This window comes from Choloepus didactylus, chromosome 1 (assembly GCF_015220235.1).
Source record: "Choloepus didactylus isolate mChoDid1 chromosome 1, mChoDid1.pri, whole genome shotgun sequence".
In the NCBI taxonomy this organism is placed as follows: Eukaryota; Metazoa; Chordata; class Mammalia; order Pilosa; family Megalonychidae; genus Choloepus; species Choloepus didactylus.
In genome coordinates this window covers 131103206-131120504 of record NC_051307.1, presented here as the reverse complement: position 1 = coordinate 131120504, position 17299 = coordinate 131103206, and the positions used below count along the sequence as shown (strand labels likewise).

The 17299-nt window shown below is 36.6% G+C and overlaps 1 pseudogene; it reads left to right on the top strand.

Moving 5' to 3' along the window:
* Window positions 1–16636: 16636 nt before the first annotated feature.
* LOC119523683 lies at window positions 16637–17033 on the top strand (annotated as a pseudogene).
* The last annotated feature ends 266 nt before the right edge of the window (window positions 17034–17299 follow it).

The following is a 17299-nucleotide window of genomic DNA, read 5'->3' as shown; positions in this document are numbered from 1 at the left end:
AACACGCCCCACATACAGGGCAGGCAACACCAACTACACACGCAAGCTTGGTACACCAATTGGGCCCCACAAGACTCACTCCCCCACTCACCAAAAAGGCTGAGCAGGGGAGATCTGGCTTGTGGAGAACAGGTGGCTCGTGGACGCCACCTGCTGGTTAGTTAGAGAAAGTCTACTCCACGAAGCTGTAGATCTGATAAATTAGAGATAAGGACTTCAACTAGTCTACAAACCCTAAAAGAACCCTATCAAGTTCAGCAAATGCCACGAGGCCAAAAACAACAGAAAATTATAAAGCATATGAAAAAACCAGACGATATGGATAACCCAAGCCCAAGCACCCAAATCAAAAGACCAGAAGAGACACACCACCTAGAGCAGCTACTCAAAGAACTAAAGATGAACAATGAGACCCTAGTACGGGATATGAAGGAAATCAAGAAGACCCTAGAAGAGCATAAAGAAGACATTGCAAGACTAAATAAAAAAATGGATGATCTTATGGAAATTAAAGAAACTGTTGACCAAATTAAAAAGATTCTGGACACTCATAGTACAAGACTAGAGGAAGTTGAACAACGAATCAGTGACCTGGAAGATGACAGAATGGAAAATGAAAGCATAAAAGAAAGAATAGGGAAAAAAATTGAAAAACTCGAAATGGACCTCAGGGATATGATAGATAATATGAAACGTCCGAATATAAGACTCATTGGTGTCCCAGAAGGGGAAGAAAAGGGTAAAGGTCTAGGAAGAGTATTCAAAGAAATTGTTGGGGAAAACTTCCCAAATCTTCTAAACAACATAAATACACAAATCATAAATGCTCAGCGAACTCCAAATAGAATAAATCCAAAAAAACCCACTCCGAGACATATACTGATCACACTGTCAAACATAGAAGAGAAGGAGCAAGTTCTGAAAGCAGCAAGAGAAAAGCAATTCACCACATACAAAGGAAACAGCATAAGACTAAGTAGTGACTACTCAGCAGCCACCATGGAGGCGAGAAGGCAGTGGCACGATATATTTAAAATTCTGAGTGAGAGGAATTTCCAGCCAAGAATACTTTATCCAGCAAAGCTCTCCTTCAAATTTGAGGGAGAGCTTAAATTTTTCACAGACAAAGAAATGCTGAGAGAATTTGCTAACAAGAGACCTGCCCTACTGGAGATACTAAAGGGAGCCCTACAGACAGAGAAACAAAGACAGGACAGAGAGACTTGGAGAAAGGTTCAGTACTAAAGAGATTCGGTATGGGTACAATAAAGGATATTAATAGAGAGAGGGAAAAATATGGCAAACATAATCCAAAGGATAAGATGGCCGATTCAAGAAATGCCTTCACGGTTTTAACGTTGAATGTAAATGGATTAAACTCCCCAATTAAAAGATATAGATTCGCAGAATGGATCAAAAAAAATGAACCATCAATATGTTGCATACAAGAGACTCATCTTAGACACAGGGACACAAAGAAACTGAAAGTGAAAGGATGGAAAAAAATATTTCATGCAAGCCACAGCCAAAAGAAAGCAGGTGTAGCAATATTAATCTCAGATAAAATAGACTTCAAATGCAGGGATGTTTTGAGAGAAAAAGAAGGCCACTACATACTAATAAAAGGGGCAATTCAGCAAGAAGAAATAACAATCGTAAATGTCTATGCACCCAATCAAGGTGCCACAAAATACATGAGAGAAACATTGGCAAAACTAAAGGAAGCAATTGATGTTTCCACAATAATTGTGGGAGACTTCAACACATCACTCTCTCCTATAGATAGATCAACCAGACAGAAGACCAATAAGGAAATTGAAAACCTAAACAATCTGATAAATGAATTAGATTTAACAGACATCTACAGGACATTACATCCCAAATCACCAGGATACACATACTTTTCTAGTGCTCACGGAACTTTCTCCAGAATAGATCATATGCTGGGACATAAAACAAGCCTCAATAAATTTAAAAAGATTGAAATTATTCAAAGCACATTCTCTGACCACAATGGAATACAATTAGAAGTCAATAACCATCAGAGACTTAGAAAATTCACAAATACCTGGAGGTTAAACAACACACTCCTAAACAATCAGTGGGTTAAAGAAGAAATAGCAAGAGAAATTGCTAAATATATAGAGACGAATGAAAATGAGAACACAACATACCAAAACCTATGGGATGCAGCAAAAGCAGTGCTAAGGGGGAAATTTATAGCACTAAACGCATATATTAAAAAGGAAGAAAGAGCCAAAATCAAAGAACTAATGGATCAACTGAAGAAGCTAGAAAATGAACAGCAAACCAATCCTAAACCAAGTACAAGAAAAGAAATAACAAGGATTAAAGCAGAAATAAATGACATAGAGAAGAAAAAAACAATAGAAAGGATAAATATCACCAAAAGTTGGTTCTTTGAGAAGATCAACAAGATTGACAAGCCCCTAGCTAGACTGACAAAATCAAAAAGAGAGAAGACCCATATAAACAAAATAATGAATGAAAAAGGTGACATAACTGCAGATCCTGAAGAAATTAAAAAAATTATAAGAGGATATTATGAACAACTGTATGGCAACAAACTGGATAATGTAGAAGAAATGGACAATTTCCTGGAAACATATGAACAACCTAGACTGACCAGAGAAGAAATAGAAGACCTCAACCAACCCATCACAAGCAAAGAGATCCAATCAGTCATCAAAAATCTTCCCACAAATAAATGCCCAGGGCCAGATGGCTTCACAGGGGAATTCTACCAAACTTTCCAGAAAGAACTGACACCAATCTTACTCAAACTCTTTCAAAACATTGAAAAAAATGGAACACTACCTAACTCATTTTATGAAGCTAACATCAATCTAATACCAAAACCAGGCAAAGATGCTACAAAAAAGGAAAACTACCGGCCAATCTCCCTAATGAATATAGATGCAAAAATCCTCAACAAAATACTTGCAAATCGAATCCAAAGACACATTAAAAAAATCATACACCATGACCAAGTGGGGTTCATTCCAGGCATGAAAGGATGGTTCAACATAAGAAAAACAATCAATGTATTACAACACATTAAAAACTCGAAAGGGAAAAATCAATTGATCATCTCAATAGATACTGAAAAAGCATTTGACAAAATCCAACATCCCTTTTTGATAAAAACACTTCAAAAGGTAGGAATTGAAGGAAACTTCCTCAACATAATAAAGAGCATATATGAAAAACCCACAGCCAGCATAGTACTCAATGGTGAGAGACTGAAAGCCTTCCCTCTAAGATCAGGAACAAGACAAGGATGCCCGCTGTCACCACTGTTATTCAACATTGTGCTGGAAGTGCTAGCCAGGGCAATCCAGCAAGACAAAGAAATAAAAGGCATCCAAATTGGAAAAGAAGAAGTAAAACTGTCATTGTTTGCAGATGATATGATCTTATATCTAGAAAACCCTGAGAAATCAACGATACACCTACTAGAGCTAATAAACAAATTTGGCAAAGTAGCGGGATACAAGATTAATGCACATAAGTCAGTAATGTTTCTATATGCTAGAAATGAACAAACTGAAGAGACACTCAAGAAAAAGATACCATTTTCAATAGCAACTAAAAAAATCAAGTACCTAGGAATAAACTTAACCAAAGATGTAAAAGACCTATACAAAGAAAACTACATAACTCTACTAAAAGAAATAGAAGGGGACCTTAAAAGATGGAAAAATATTCCATGTTCATGGATAGGAAGGCTAAATGTCATTAAGATGTCAATTCTACCCAAACTCATCTACAGATTCAATACAATCCCAATCAAAATTCCAACAACCTACTTTGCAGACTTGGAAAAGCTAGTTATCAAATTTATTTGGAAAGGGAAGATGCCTCGAATTGCTAAAGACACTCTAAAAAAGAAAAACGAAGTGGGAGGACTTACACTCCCTGACTTTGAAGCTTATTATAAAGCCACAGTTGCCAAAACAGCATGGTACTGGCACAAAGATAGACATATAGATCAATGGAATCGAATTGAGAATTCAGAGATAGACCCTCAGATCTATGGCCGACTGATCTTTGATAAGGCCCCCAAAGTCACCGAACTGAGCCATAATGGTCTTTTCAACAAATGGGGCTGGGAGAGTTGGATATCCATATCCAAAAGAATGAAAGAGGACCCCTACCTCACCCCCTACACAAAAATTAACTCAAAATGGACCAAAGATCTCAATATAAAAGAAAGTACCATAAAACTCCTAGAAGATAATGTAGGAAAACATCTTCAAGACCTTGTATTAGGAGGCCACTTCCTAGACTTTACACCCAAAGCACAAGCAACAAAAGAGAAAATAGATAAATGGGAACTCCTCAAGCTTAGAAGTTTCTGCACCTCAAAGGAATTTCTCAAAAAGGTAAAGAGGCAGCCAACTCAATGGGAAAAAATTTTTGGAAACCATGTATCTGACAAAAGACTGATATCTTGCATATACAAAGAAATCCTACAACTCAATGACAATAGTACAGACAGCCCAATTATAAAATGGGCAAAAGATATGAAAAGACAGTTCTCTGAAGAGGAAATATAAATGGCCAAGAAACACATGAAAAAATGTTCAGCTTCACTAGCTATTAGAGAGATGCAAATTAAGACCACAATGAGATACCATCTAACACCGGTTAGAATGGCTGCCATTAAACAAACAGGAAACTACAAATGCTGGAGGGGATGTGGAGAAATTGGAACTCTTATTCATTGTTGGTGGGACTGTATAATGGTTCAGCCACTCTGGAAGTCAGTCTGGCAGTTCCTTAGAAAACTAGATATAGAGCTACCATTCGATCCAGCGATTGCACTTCTCGGTATATACCCGGAAGATTGGAAAGCAGTGACACGAACAGATATCTGCACGCCAATGTTCATAGCAGCATTATTCACAATTGCCAAGAGATGGAAACAACCCAAATGTCCTTCAACAGATGAGTGGATAAATAAAATGTGGTATATACACACGATGGAATACTACACGGCAGTAAGAAGGAACGATCTCGTGAAACATATGACAACATGGATGAACCTTGAAGACATAATGCTGAGCGAAATAAGCCAGGCACAAAAAGAGAAATATTATATGCTACCACTAATGTGAACTTTGAAAAATGTAAAACAAATGGTTTATAATGTAGAATGTAGGGGAACTAGCAGTAGAGAGCAATTAAGGAAGGGGGAACAATAATCCAAGAAGAACAGATAAGCTATTTAACGTTCTGGGGATGCCCAGAAATGACTATGGTCTGTTAATTTCTGATGGATGTAGTAGGAACAAATTCACTGAAATGTTGCTATATTATGTAACTTTCTTGGGGTAAAGTAGGAACATGTTGGAAGTTAAGCAGTTATCTTAGGTTAATTGACTTTTTCTTACTCCCTTGCTATGGTCTCTTTGAAATGTTCTTTTATTGTATGTTTGTTTTCTTTTTAACTTTTTTTTTCATACAGTTGATTTGAAAAAAGAAGGGAAAGTTAAAAAAAAAAAAAAAAGAAAAAAGACAAACAAGGAAAAAAAAAAAAAAGATGTAGTGCCCCCTTGAGGAGCCTGTGGAGAATGCAGGGGTATTCGCCTACCCCACCTCCATGGTTGCTAACATGACCACAGACATAGGGGACTGGTGGTTTGATGGGTTGAGCCCTCTACCATAAGTTTTACCCTTGGGAAGACGGTTGCTGCAAAGGAGAGGCTAGGCCTCCCTGTATTTGTGCCTAAGAGTCTCCTCCTGAATGCCTCTTTGTTGCTCAGATGTGGCCCTTTCTCTCTGGCTAAGCCAACTTGAAAGGTGAAATCACTGCCCTCCCCCCTACGTGGGATCAGACACCCAGGGAAGTGAATCTCGCTGGCAACGTGGAATATGACTCCCGGGGAGGAATGTAGACCCGGCATCGTGGGATGGAGAACATCTTCTTGACCAAAAGGGGGATGTGAAAGGAAATGAAATAAGCTTCAGTGGCAGAGAGATTCGAAAACGAGCCGAGAGATCACTCTGGTGGGCACTCTTACGCACACTTTAGACAACCTTTTTTAGGTTCTAAAGAATTGGGGTAGCTGGTGGTGGATACCTGAAACTATTAAACTACAACCCAGAACCCATGAATCTCAAAGACAGTTGTATAAAAATGTAGCTTATGAGGGGTGACAGTGGGATTGGGAATGCCATAAGGACCAAACTCCACTTTGTCTAGTTTATGGATGGATGTGTAGAAAAGTAGGGGAAGCAAACAAACAGACAAAGGTACCTAGTGTTCATTTTTACTTCAATTGCTCTTTTTCACTCTAATTATTATTCTTGTTATTTTTGTGTGTGTGCTAATGAAGGTGTCAGGGATTGATTTAGGTGATGAATGTACAACTATGTAACGGTACTGTAAACAATCGAAAGTACAATTTGTTTTGTATGACTGCGTGGTATGTGAATATATCTCAATAAAATGATGATTAAAAAAAAAAAAAAAAAACAGTGGTTGTCCTCATTATACATAGATGAAACAACAAACAAAAAGCACTTATCCTTTTTTTTGAAAATGACAGGAGTCCCTGAAGAAACAAATGTATTTTTCTTTTGACAAATCACTATCCTGCCTGTCCGCAGTATTTAGGAGTTGTATTGAACTGACACTTCAATTAATTTTGCAAAAATTTCCTGTATTTTAGTTTCCTAGACTATTTAAGCAAATATCATGGATTGGTTCAGTTTAAACAATGGAAATTTTATTCACTCATGGTTTTGAGGCCTGGAAAACATCCAAATCAACGTATCAAGGCGACACTTTCTTCCTGAAGATCTGTGTCCGGGGCTGGTTGCTGGCAATCCTGGCTCCTCTGCCACATGGCAAGGCACATGGTGGCGTCCCCTGGGCTCTCCCTTCACTTCTGGGTTTTGTTGATTTCAGTTTCTTGATTTTATTGCTTTCTCTTTCCGTGCCTGAATTCATTCTACTTATAAAGACTCCAGTTATAGGATTAAGACCCATTCTAATTGAGGTGGATCGCACCTTAACTGAAGTAGCCTCATCAAAAGGTCCTACTTACTACAATGGGTTTATATTCACAGGAATGGATTTCATTTAAGAATGTATTTTTTTGGAGTGCATACAGTTTCAAACTGCCACACTATGGAATGCATAACATATATACAAACACTCAAAGGGATAAATTCTTGTCCCCTGTTCTCCCCTGCCCCTCAATCACCCAGTTCACCTTTAAGGAGCCAAACCATCTTATTGGTTTCTTGTCATCCTTCCAGATAGAGGCAATTAACTGTGAAACTAATGATGCTTTTGTGTTAGAATCCCTTGCTTGCTCAGGCCCCCTCCCATGCCCTGTACATAATTTCATATTCATACTTTTCAGGTTCTATTTCTTAAAAAGGGCCACCAAGGATGTATAAGTTTCAGGCCCCCCAAACCTGGATTTGCCATGCTTCCAGTAGTCTCTTCATATTCAAGCATATATTTATACACATTCTTTAAAAACACATGAACCATAGTATACCTTACTTGTCCTTGCTTTTTTTTCCACTTAAAATCTTGAAATCAACATTTATAGGCTTGCCGCCTTCTTTTTAACAATTGTGCTGCATTCTATTGTAGGTTTAAATGATACTTTTTTTTAACCAGTCATCTATTGATGAATTATTGAATTATTTCCATTATTTTGCTGAGCACACCATGCTGTAGTGTGTATCCTTTTATATAATTCATGTCTAGGGAACTATCCATGCAGATGTCTGGGTTGGTCCTAGTTTACAGTTGTAACAGGGCTCCCTTGACTTTTAAAAATGTCCAGTGTGCATGATAAATTATTTGGCCACTCTGTTCATGGTATGCACATGAGACTCTTGCTCTTTGAAGTAGAATAGCTAGGTCAAAGAATATGTATATATTTAGTTTTTAGGGATGTTATAAAATTGCTGTTTGTAGAGGCTGCACCAATGTTCACTCCCATCAGCAATGTGTCATGCTACCAGTTTCCTTCCCTACCAATTGCATGTATTATCAAACTTCTAAAAAATCTTTGTCAATATTATGAGTGAAAAATGGTGTATCAGTGTGCTGGTTTGGATGTATTATGTTCCCCAAAATGCCATGTTCTTTAATGCAATCTTGTGAAGGCAGACATATTAGTGTTGGTTGGGTTGGAACCTATTGATTGTTTCCATGGAGATGTGACTCAATCAACTGTGGGCAAGATCTTTGAGTGGATAATTTCCATGGAGGTGTTACCCCACCCATTCAGGGTAGGTCTTAATTAAATCACTGGAGCCATATAAAAGAGCTGACGAACAGAAGGAACTCAGTGCTACAGTCAAGAGAGACATTTTGGAGGCAGCCACCAAAAGTAGACTTTCACTGCCACTTTGCTCCGGTGATGCTAAGAGAGGACAAAACACCCCAAGAGCAACATTTTGAAGAATGCACAGGAGCTGCGAGGGGAGCTGCAACACTACCCGGGATCAGCAGACACCAGCCATGTGACTTCCCAGCTAACGGAGGTTTTCCAGACACCATTGGCCTTCCTTTGGTGAAAGTATACTTATGCTGATACCTTAATTTGGACATTTTCATGGCTTCCAGACTGTAAATTTGTAACCAAATAAATCCCCTTTATAAAAGCCAATCCAAAAAGAAGCAAAATAAATAAATAAATAAACAAAAACAAAAACAAAAAACAAAAAAAGCCAAAAAAAAAAAAAAAAATCACTTCTCTATCCATTCTGTTCACCAATCCTAAACTAGTGAATAGTCAAAGGTTTTGTCAGAAGGGACATTTTAATATATGTGTTGGTTAACTGGGGGGGGAGGGTGGTTTGATATGAAAGTTTGGGTCTAACTGTATATCGCCTTCCCTCAGATGATGGACTTCTTCAATTAGGAACTTAGCTGTGGAGTTACCTAAGTGAAATGATACCTTTTAAGTTGCTTTTCACATTAATTGAAGCCTGAATGTATAGTCTATAGCCAGCTGTTCAGTACTGGTCATTGGAGAAGACTCCAGATATCCTGAGTTTGATCCCCCAACTGTTCCTCAAGCTGTCCAATTTTCCAAACTAGATAAGGTGTTAGGATTTTGTGTCCAGTTAGAATATCAGTTTCCAAAGTCCAATAGGAAAGAAAATGCCAGATGATTTAGGATATTTTCCAAATATGCAAAATCATTATTTTCTTTCCAAGTTTTATTAATGGCACCCAAATGTTCGCTGTGGTAAATCTCTTCTTCTTTTTGTCTCTGCTGTCCAAATTGACAGATTTCCATGCCATATCCCTCAGTTAATTTTTAAACAGTCTTTGGCAACTTAGATTGTACAGCCACCTTGTGTGGGAATCACTAGCCCAGAATCTAAATCCCTTCTGTTTCTATCTTATTACCCAGCTTGCCTTATTCCCAGCCCCTTCTGTTCTGAACTTTGATTGTTTTCAGGGCTGAGTTTAGAAAACCTGCTCACTTATTCCTCCAGGTTTTCCCCTGTTGCCTGCTTTGAATCACAGGCCTTTCTGCACGGATCAGATTTGCCCTCCATCTGTTCCCATCTGTTTCATGTCTTCCAGAAATTCTTCAAAATTCTGGTTCATTGAAGTCAAACTCTTCTGTGCCCCAGCGCTGCTGCAGTTTTCTAGTATTTTCAAATATCTTTTGAGAATAGAAGGAAAATATGTATGCTGTGTCATCTACTTTTAAATAATTGAAGTTCCCACTCATATCTGTCCTCTGCTTCTATTTTGATTTATTTTTTTTCTTATAGGTTATCTCTGTATCTGTTACCTAATGTATTGGATTAAAAAAACAGTGATGAGCAATTTCAAATACTTAAATTGATCATTTTTCCTTGATAAAAATATCTCCATTATTCCCATAAATTCAAAGATATTGCATTGAATAAATACATAATTCTTTATTTAACGTTGGTCTTTATCTGTACCTTTGATTATATTCTATGTGGAACTAATATAGCCTTTTCTTTATCAATTTCTCTATTGATAGATTATTCTTTATAAAGTAGATTTTTATCATATTAGGTTCCCACAATAATCTGTACTTTTTAAAAATAGAGAGTCTTTTGCATATGATGAAGATACATTATTGGGATTTCTATCCACACATTTTAGAAACCTGCCTTTCTAGTGTGTGTTTGTACATGAGTACATGTGTGTGTTTTGGACAAGAGATGTTCTATTAATGAAGGAAGCAGAGGTCACAGAAGTGGATTCAGGAATGAGATATGCTTTCTAGTCTATATATGTTTAATCTAGAATATAATTAATCTAAACTAGCCATCCCTCTAGGAGCTGTTAAGACTGAACACTCCCAGCTTTTTATATGATTAATATTGACAATGTCAATGATTAGGTTGGTATTTTAAAGACTCTATCATCTGTCTATCTCCAACACTCTTTTAGTTTCCTAGACTGCTTAAAATAATACCATGAAATGGGTTGGCTTAAATGATGGAAATTTATTAGCTTACAGTTTTGAGGCTGAAAAGATGTCCAAACCAAGGCATCACTGAAGTGATGCTTTCTTTCTGAAGACCAGCTGCCAGCAATCCTTGGCTTCTATGCCACATGACAAGGCACGTGGCCGTGTTTACTGGTCTCTCCCTTCTTTTCTAGGTTTCTGTGCTTTCAGCACCTTGCTTCCATGGATTTCTCTCTCTTTCTCTCTCTCTGTTCCTCCCTCCCTCTCTGTCTTTAAACACACACACACACACACACACACACACACACACACATATTCATTCCATTTATAAAGGACTCCAGTAATAGTATTAAAGCCATCCTGACTGAGGTGGGTCATTCCTTAACTGAAGTAACCTTATCAAAAAGTCCTACTTACAATGGGTCCACATCCACAGGAATGGATTAGATTTAAGAACATGTTTTTCCAAGGTCATACAGCTTCAAACCACCACAATCACCATTAACAATATCTTTGGTAAATACTGAATTCTCCTTGCCTTAGCATTCTGCTTATCCTGTTGTGAGTTTGATCATAAAGTAAACTTTAATTTTTGCTTTTAATGTTACCTGGATGACAAAAATTAATATATTACCAAATTTCCTTTACACCAACATATACAAAATATTTCAGAATAGCTTTTATGTACTTGCAATGAAAGTTGCCAAAGTTTTTTACTTTCATTCTTTTTTTTAATAAATTCATTGGGCTAAATGTATTGAAACTGAATTAGACAGTTTATCTAAGACCCCTGTCTCCTGTTTGTTTGATTTAGTAGAAAGTTATTCTACTATGAACTCTGGTGCTGAGTAATGTTAAAATTGAACACAAGTTGCACAAGTTCTCTTAAAGTGATACTATATTGTTCAACACTGTAAATATTTAGAAAGATTTAGGATTTATAGATCAGAAATATATTTTGTTCTACTTTAAAAATAATTACTGATGTGAAAAGAATAAATTTTCATTTATATCTTGAATTTTGAACACATTTGTGTTTTTAACCTAAATCTGACTTACAATTAAGTTGATTCTCTTTTTATGTGTTATCTTCAGTTAGCAAATCTAAGTTCACTAAGTCTTTGACAATAGTAGTAATTGGAGATATTATGGCTGGAGGACAACTTGAACATTAAGAATTTTATTAAATATATATTACTTTTTTAGTTTACTTCCATAAAATTATTTTAACTTCTAACATAGCAGTTTCAATCAGTAATAGATGAAATATTGAAATGTGAAAAATATTTTAAAGTCTATTGATGATTTTACTTACGGCCAAATCCATGCCATGTTATATGTAAGAAGGTTTCCCTCCTATGAAATAAATTCTTTTGCTTTACAACTCAAATATATTTTTAAAAATTCTTTCAGAAAATAATTCCCATCTATTTAATTATCTATCCATCAGTGCCTAGGAGCAGGAACTATACTTTCAGAATGTGGGTCTGTCACTTTCAGATCCATGACCTTGAGCAAATTAAACTTTCTGCTCCTCAGTGGTTTCCTATAAAATAAGAATCATACATTTACACTCTTTAGATGGATGGCATAAATATTTATGAAGTAATCTAGGTAAAACTCTTAGAGCAGTGCTTGACATATCTTTTGTGCTCAATAAATGTTGCTTTTGGCTGGTCTATCTGCCTATGTAACTATCCTTATATCTTCTGGTACCGAAGCCAGATTTTTTTTATTATTAATCATGTTGTGTTATCAAACAAGATGGTTGCTTAAAACACCAAATGTTCATATCTCATTCACAGGGTATCTGTTGTAGTCAGGGCAACTTTGTAATAGCAGCTGTATGCATGTTGGTAGTCCTCATGTTGCTTTGATCTGGGGTACCACCATATGAATGCATAACTATAAGATCTCAGTGGCATGGCAAGAATTATCTTAACTATTTTCATCTAGAAGTGACATGCATTTTTCTGATCACAGTTCCTTGGTCAAACGAAGTCATCTGGCAATATCAAACTTCAAGGTGACTAGAAAGTTCAAACCTCCAGCACGCCCAGAAAAGAGAGAAAACTAGAAATATCGAAGAGCAGTATTATCTACTACTTTATCTATCTATTTTATACTCTCCCACTTAGAGAAAATGGAAGGGAGAGTAGTTACTGAATCATCAATATTCATTTTGAGAAGAGTAATCTAAAATCTGGAGGGATTATATATATATATTAGATTTTTAGAGTAATGTGATATACAAGTTACAGAGCGAAGACTTACAAGTAGGATTTCCTTATCCATAGTTTCAACTCTCTTTCCAAAACTAAGAAGTAAAATAATGATAATAATGATAATAATAATAATAATAATAATTTCATTCAAATCCTGTAAAATAAATACCTATTTGGAGTCCTCAGAAAATAATATTGCTTTAAGATGATCAAAACTGTACCAAAGTGCTGGTAATTGGTATGGCTAAGAAAAGATGACCTTTAGGATAATTGCAAATCTTGGGTGAAAAATTTAACTAAGGAAATGGGGATTGTGACAGCTGGTATGAAAAATAAAATTCTTCCATCTGGTGGGAGGTAAGGATTAATTTGTCCAAGGCTGATATCCTATAGGTTGGCTTTCTGTGAAGACATTTCATGGAAATAGCTACAGCCAATGCTTAAGGTGTTCATTCCTATAGAATTCTCAGACCTTCTCTCAGGCTCTGTCAGGATGACTCACTCACCATCATGGCTGGACTCAAACCTCATGGTCATGCTAGAGAGGGGAGAAGCTTCCCCAAACATGAAACATGAGATGGCCAAATAGGTCTGGAGGACGTTTCTGCCATATCATACCGATCATGGATCTCAGTCTTTTATCTCATATGGGAGATAAAGGTGTTTTCTTGAATACGAAATTTAAACCCTGACATCCAGGAGCCCATTTCCCTGTGAGATCTCCATGTACTGACCAAAAAGTCAAAGAGGACTGGGTGACTTACACACCCACTATTGCTCCTGAATACATTAGCTTTCCTCAATAATCACAGTTGTTCAGGGCCAGGTGTAGGTGCAATCAGATTATCACCCTCTGTTTGCTAACATCACCACAAAGTATAATTTAGCGTTATGGTGGAAGGGAAATTTCCATATATATCTGAAATTGGAGATTCATAATTAGAATTCATATCCAACCCAAAAATATATATTTTGAATTTGCAATATATGCAATTATTGATGTATTTTTCCCCCCAAATTTACTCCCTAATTTCTATGCTGTAAAAATGGACCTGGACCACTTTAATATTTTTCACTTGTTAGCCAACACAGAAGATTTGTCAGTGGTAAAGGGGGCTGTGGAGACATGGTAGGAGGAAAGAATTTGCTACCAGGTTTGGATGTGCTCAATCATTAGGCTCTTGAAGTGTATGGCTTTCTTTAGCGCCAGGCTCCTGTAGTGCTCATAGCTTCTCCAGCATTTGGATCCTGCAATGCCCAGTGGCCATAACCATCCAGGGACCAGCGGTTTCCACACAGCACACAACATAATCACTTTTGTAGAAAAGTACATTTTGCTCCTGGGGGCTTCTCCAGCACCAGACTCTCGCAGCAATCACTGTTTCCTTAATGCCCAGCCCCTGAGGTGCCTGATGACAGCAGTGCCCAGAGGTTAGTAGTTTTCTTTGACTCCCCACTTGGACAAATTTTGTAGTGCACTCTCTCCTATGAAACTCCATTCCAAGAACAGCTTTACCAAGCACTCTAGAGAAAGGGTTTCCAGCAATTTCCAGAGGGAGGATTTCCAACAATCCCACCAACATGGCATCACAGTGTCTTCACTGTCATCCACTGAATGAGGAATTCCCGCTCCAACAAAGTCTGGCTCTCAGCCCAGGCAGTTTCTTCCTCAAGTGCTCAGTCTATTGCAGTGGTAGTGGCTGTTCTCTATGGCTGCTATTCCCATAGTTCTAGAGTTCTTCTTACTTCTTTCTAGCAAATCCTTCATTAATTTAAACCACTTTATATATAATAATTCTTTATATTGACATTCAAATTACTCTGTGACTTCCATCTCATGGTTAGACCCTTGTTGACATGCCTCAAAAACCTAAATTAAATGCACAACTCTGCTGAGGCAAAATCCTTTCAAATTTCTGAAAAGTTTACAAAGCTGTTTATTAGGTACATGAGTAATAAAATCCTCATACAGAGATCAAGGAGAACATTACATGCATTAAGTTTAAAAGTAGGTGCTAAATGAATATAACTTGAATCTTAATGATGAATTAAATCTGAACCTGAATTGTTATTTGTTTTCTGATGGGTACTGAACCCATGTTATGAGAAGGAAAACATTCACTAAAGAAAATGAATGTTTGAGATGTAGAAATATCAGCTAGATTATGTTTTACTTTTCATTTGAGAACAATGAATAGTAGAAGGCAGAATGAAAGTATAAAATAAAAAAGGAGACCCTAAGAATGCGAAAAAAAGGGTGGTGTAAGTGTGAGAATGTTTTCTATTGGGAATAGATGTGAAACTGACTATAAAGATCACATTAATTAAATTTGTATTCTATAAATACAATTTAAATAAACTGAAAACTAATCAAAAGTCAACTTAAAATCATTAAGGAATATATCAACAGTAACTGTGTCTTTTTTAAAGCAAAATTCAAAGTATATTATTCAGATAAAATTAGAGGCACTTTATATTAACAATTTGGAGTTATGGTGTAATGGTATTGCAAACTATAATAATAAAAGCAAATATTGTTATATACTAATATTTTATCATAATTTTCTGAAGTTATTTTTTTAAAAGAATAACAGCATTAATGTTTATAATGCTAAAATAGGGAGAAGACAGATAGACCTCATAGTTTGCATGTTAGCATTCTATCAGTTCTAACAATACTATTTATAAACTAGACTTTTGTTATACTTGCATATATGAAAATTAATATTTGGCTCAACATTGCTATATTTTTTGGCTCTAAGTTTGCACAATTTGTTGGAGAGGAATAAGTGCAAGCAATGTCTGCAAATTTAGACCTTTTGCATTTCAAGTTATTTCACAGCAAAAGCTCCAACAAGAACTTGGAGAAACTTATAATTATTTCACAGTTGATTTAACTCAAAAATGGCTGAAGAAATTTAGCTTACATTTTTCAGCAACATTACAAATTAACTTTTTGCAGTATCATTTCTAGGATGCGTGTCTCCAGATGGTATTTTTATGTCACTGTTAAACACTATTCTAAATATAAGTCAGAGAATTTATTCAAAACTAAAGAAACAAGTGAAAAATAATAATTAATAGCCAATAATACCTCTGAAAATAACATTAAATGTGGGATATTTGTATGATAATCAAGAAATTATTTTTCTGATTATTTTTACGTAGTAATATTATTTTGCTTATAATTTGCAATAGAGATGCCAATAACTTCTTCCCCACTCACAGCTCCTTCTTAGCAAAATTTTCACATTCTTGGAATACCCTATTACCTTATTACCTTGGCCACCAGAAACAAATGCCTAAGCCACTCTGAAAAATGCACATACTTCATTTTACAGCACTTACTTTATTGTGCTTCACAGATACTGTGTTTTTTTACAAATTGAAGGTTTGTTGCAATCCTGCATCAAGCAAGTATGTTGGCATCATTTTTCCAATAACATGTGCTCACTTCATGTCTCTGTGTCACATTTTGGTAAATCTCATGATATTTCAACCTTTTCCATTAATATTATATCTGCTATGGTGATCCATGACCTGTCTGATCTTTGATGTTAATATTGTAATTGTTTTGGGGAGCTATGAACCATGCCCATATAAGATGGTGAACTTAATCAATAAATGTTGTGTGTTCTGACTGCTCCACCAACCAGCCATTCTCCCAGGTCTTTTCCTATTCTTGGGTCTCCTTATACCCTCAGACACAACAATTTGAAGTTAGGCCAATTATATCCCTACAATTGCTTCTAAGTGTTCAAGTGAAGGAGTCACAGGTATCGCACTTTAAATCAAAATCAAAAGAAATGAGAAGATGGCAGCATAGAGAGGAGTGGAAGCTAGTTTGTCCCCTGGAACAACTAATAAACAACCAGGTGGCAGCCCAGCTTCATGAAGGCTCTTGGTGCGCCATGGCCTGCAGCACACAGCTAGCACCTCTCCGCCGCCAGGATGCCCAAGAGGAAGGTCAGCTCAGCCGATGGCATGGGGAAGGAGGAGAGGAGCCCAAGAGGAGGTCAGTGAGGCTGTCAGCTAAGCCCGCTCCTGTGGAAGTGGAAATGAAGCAAAAAAAAAGGCAGTGGGAAAGGATAAGTCTTCAGACAAAAAAGTGCAGCCAAAAGGGAAAAGAGGAGCAAAGGGAAAACAAGCTGAAATGGCTAACCAAGAAACTAAAGAAGATTTACTTGCAGAAAATGGAGAAACTAAAAACGAAGAGAGTCCAGACTCTGATGAAGCAGGAGAGAAAGAAGCCAAGTCTGATTCACCTCATATACTATGTCTTATCAGTGGTTCCTGTTTCTCCCTTCTTGTACAATCCAGAGGAATATTTTTATCAATTATTTTGTAAATGCAAGTTTTTTAGCAGCTCTAGAAGAAACACTTTTAAGAAGGAGATTGAAATCCCACCTCATCCCATTTTTTAAGTATGAATTTTTTTTTTTTTTTAAGAGGAGAAATCATTTGCTGGTTGTTTATTTTTTGGTACAACCAGAAAATAGTGGGATATTGAATTATGGGAGGCTTTGACTGTCTTGGTTGTCAACTTTAACATTCCATAGGGTGGGTGGGGGGCGGTAGCAGTTTTTATACCCTGTAATACAACACATATTAAAT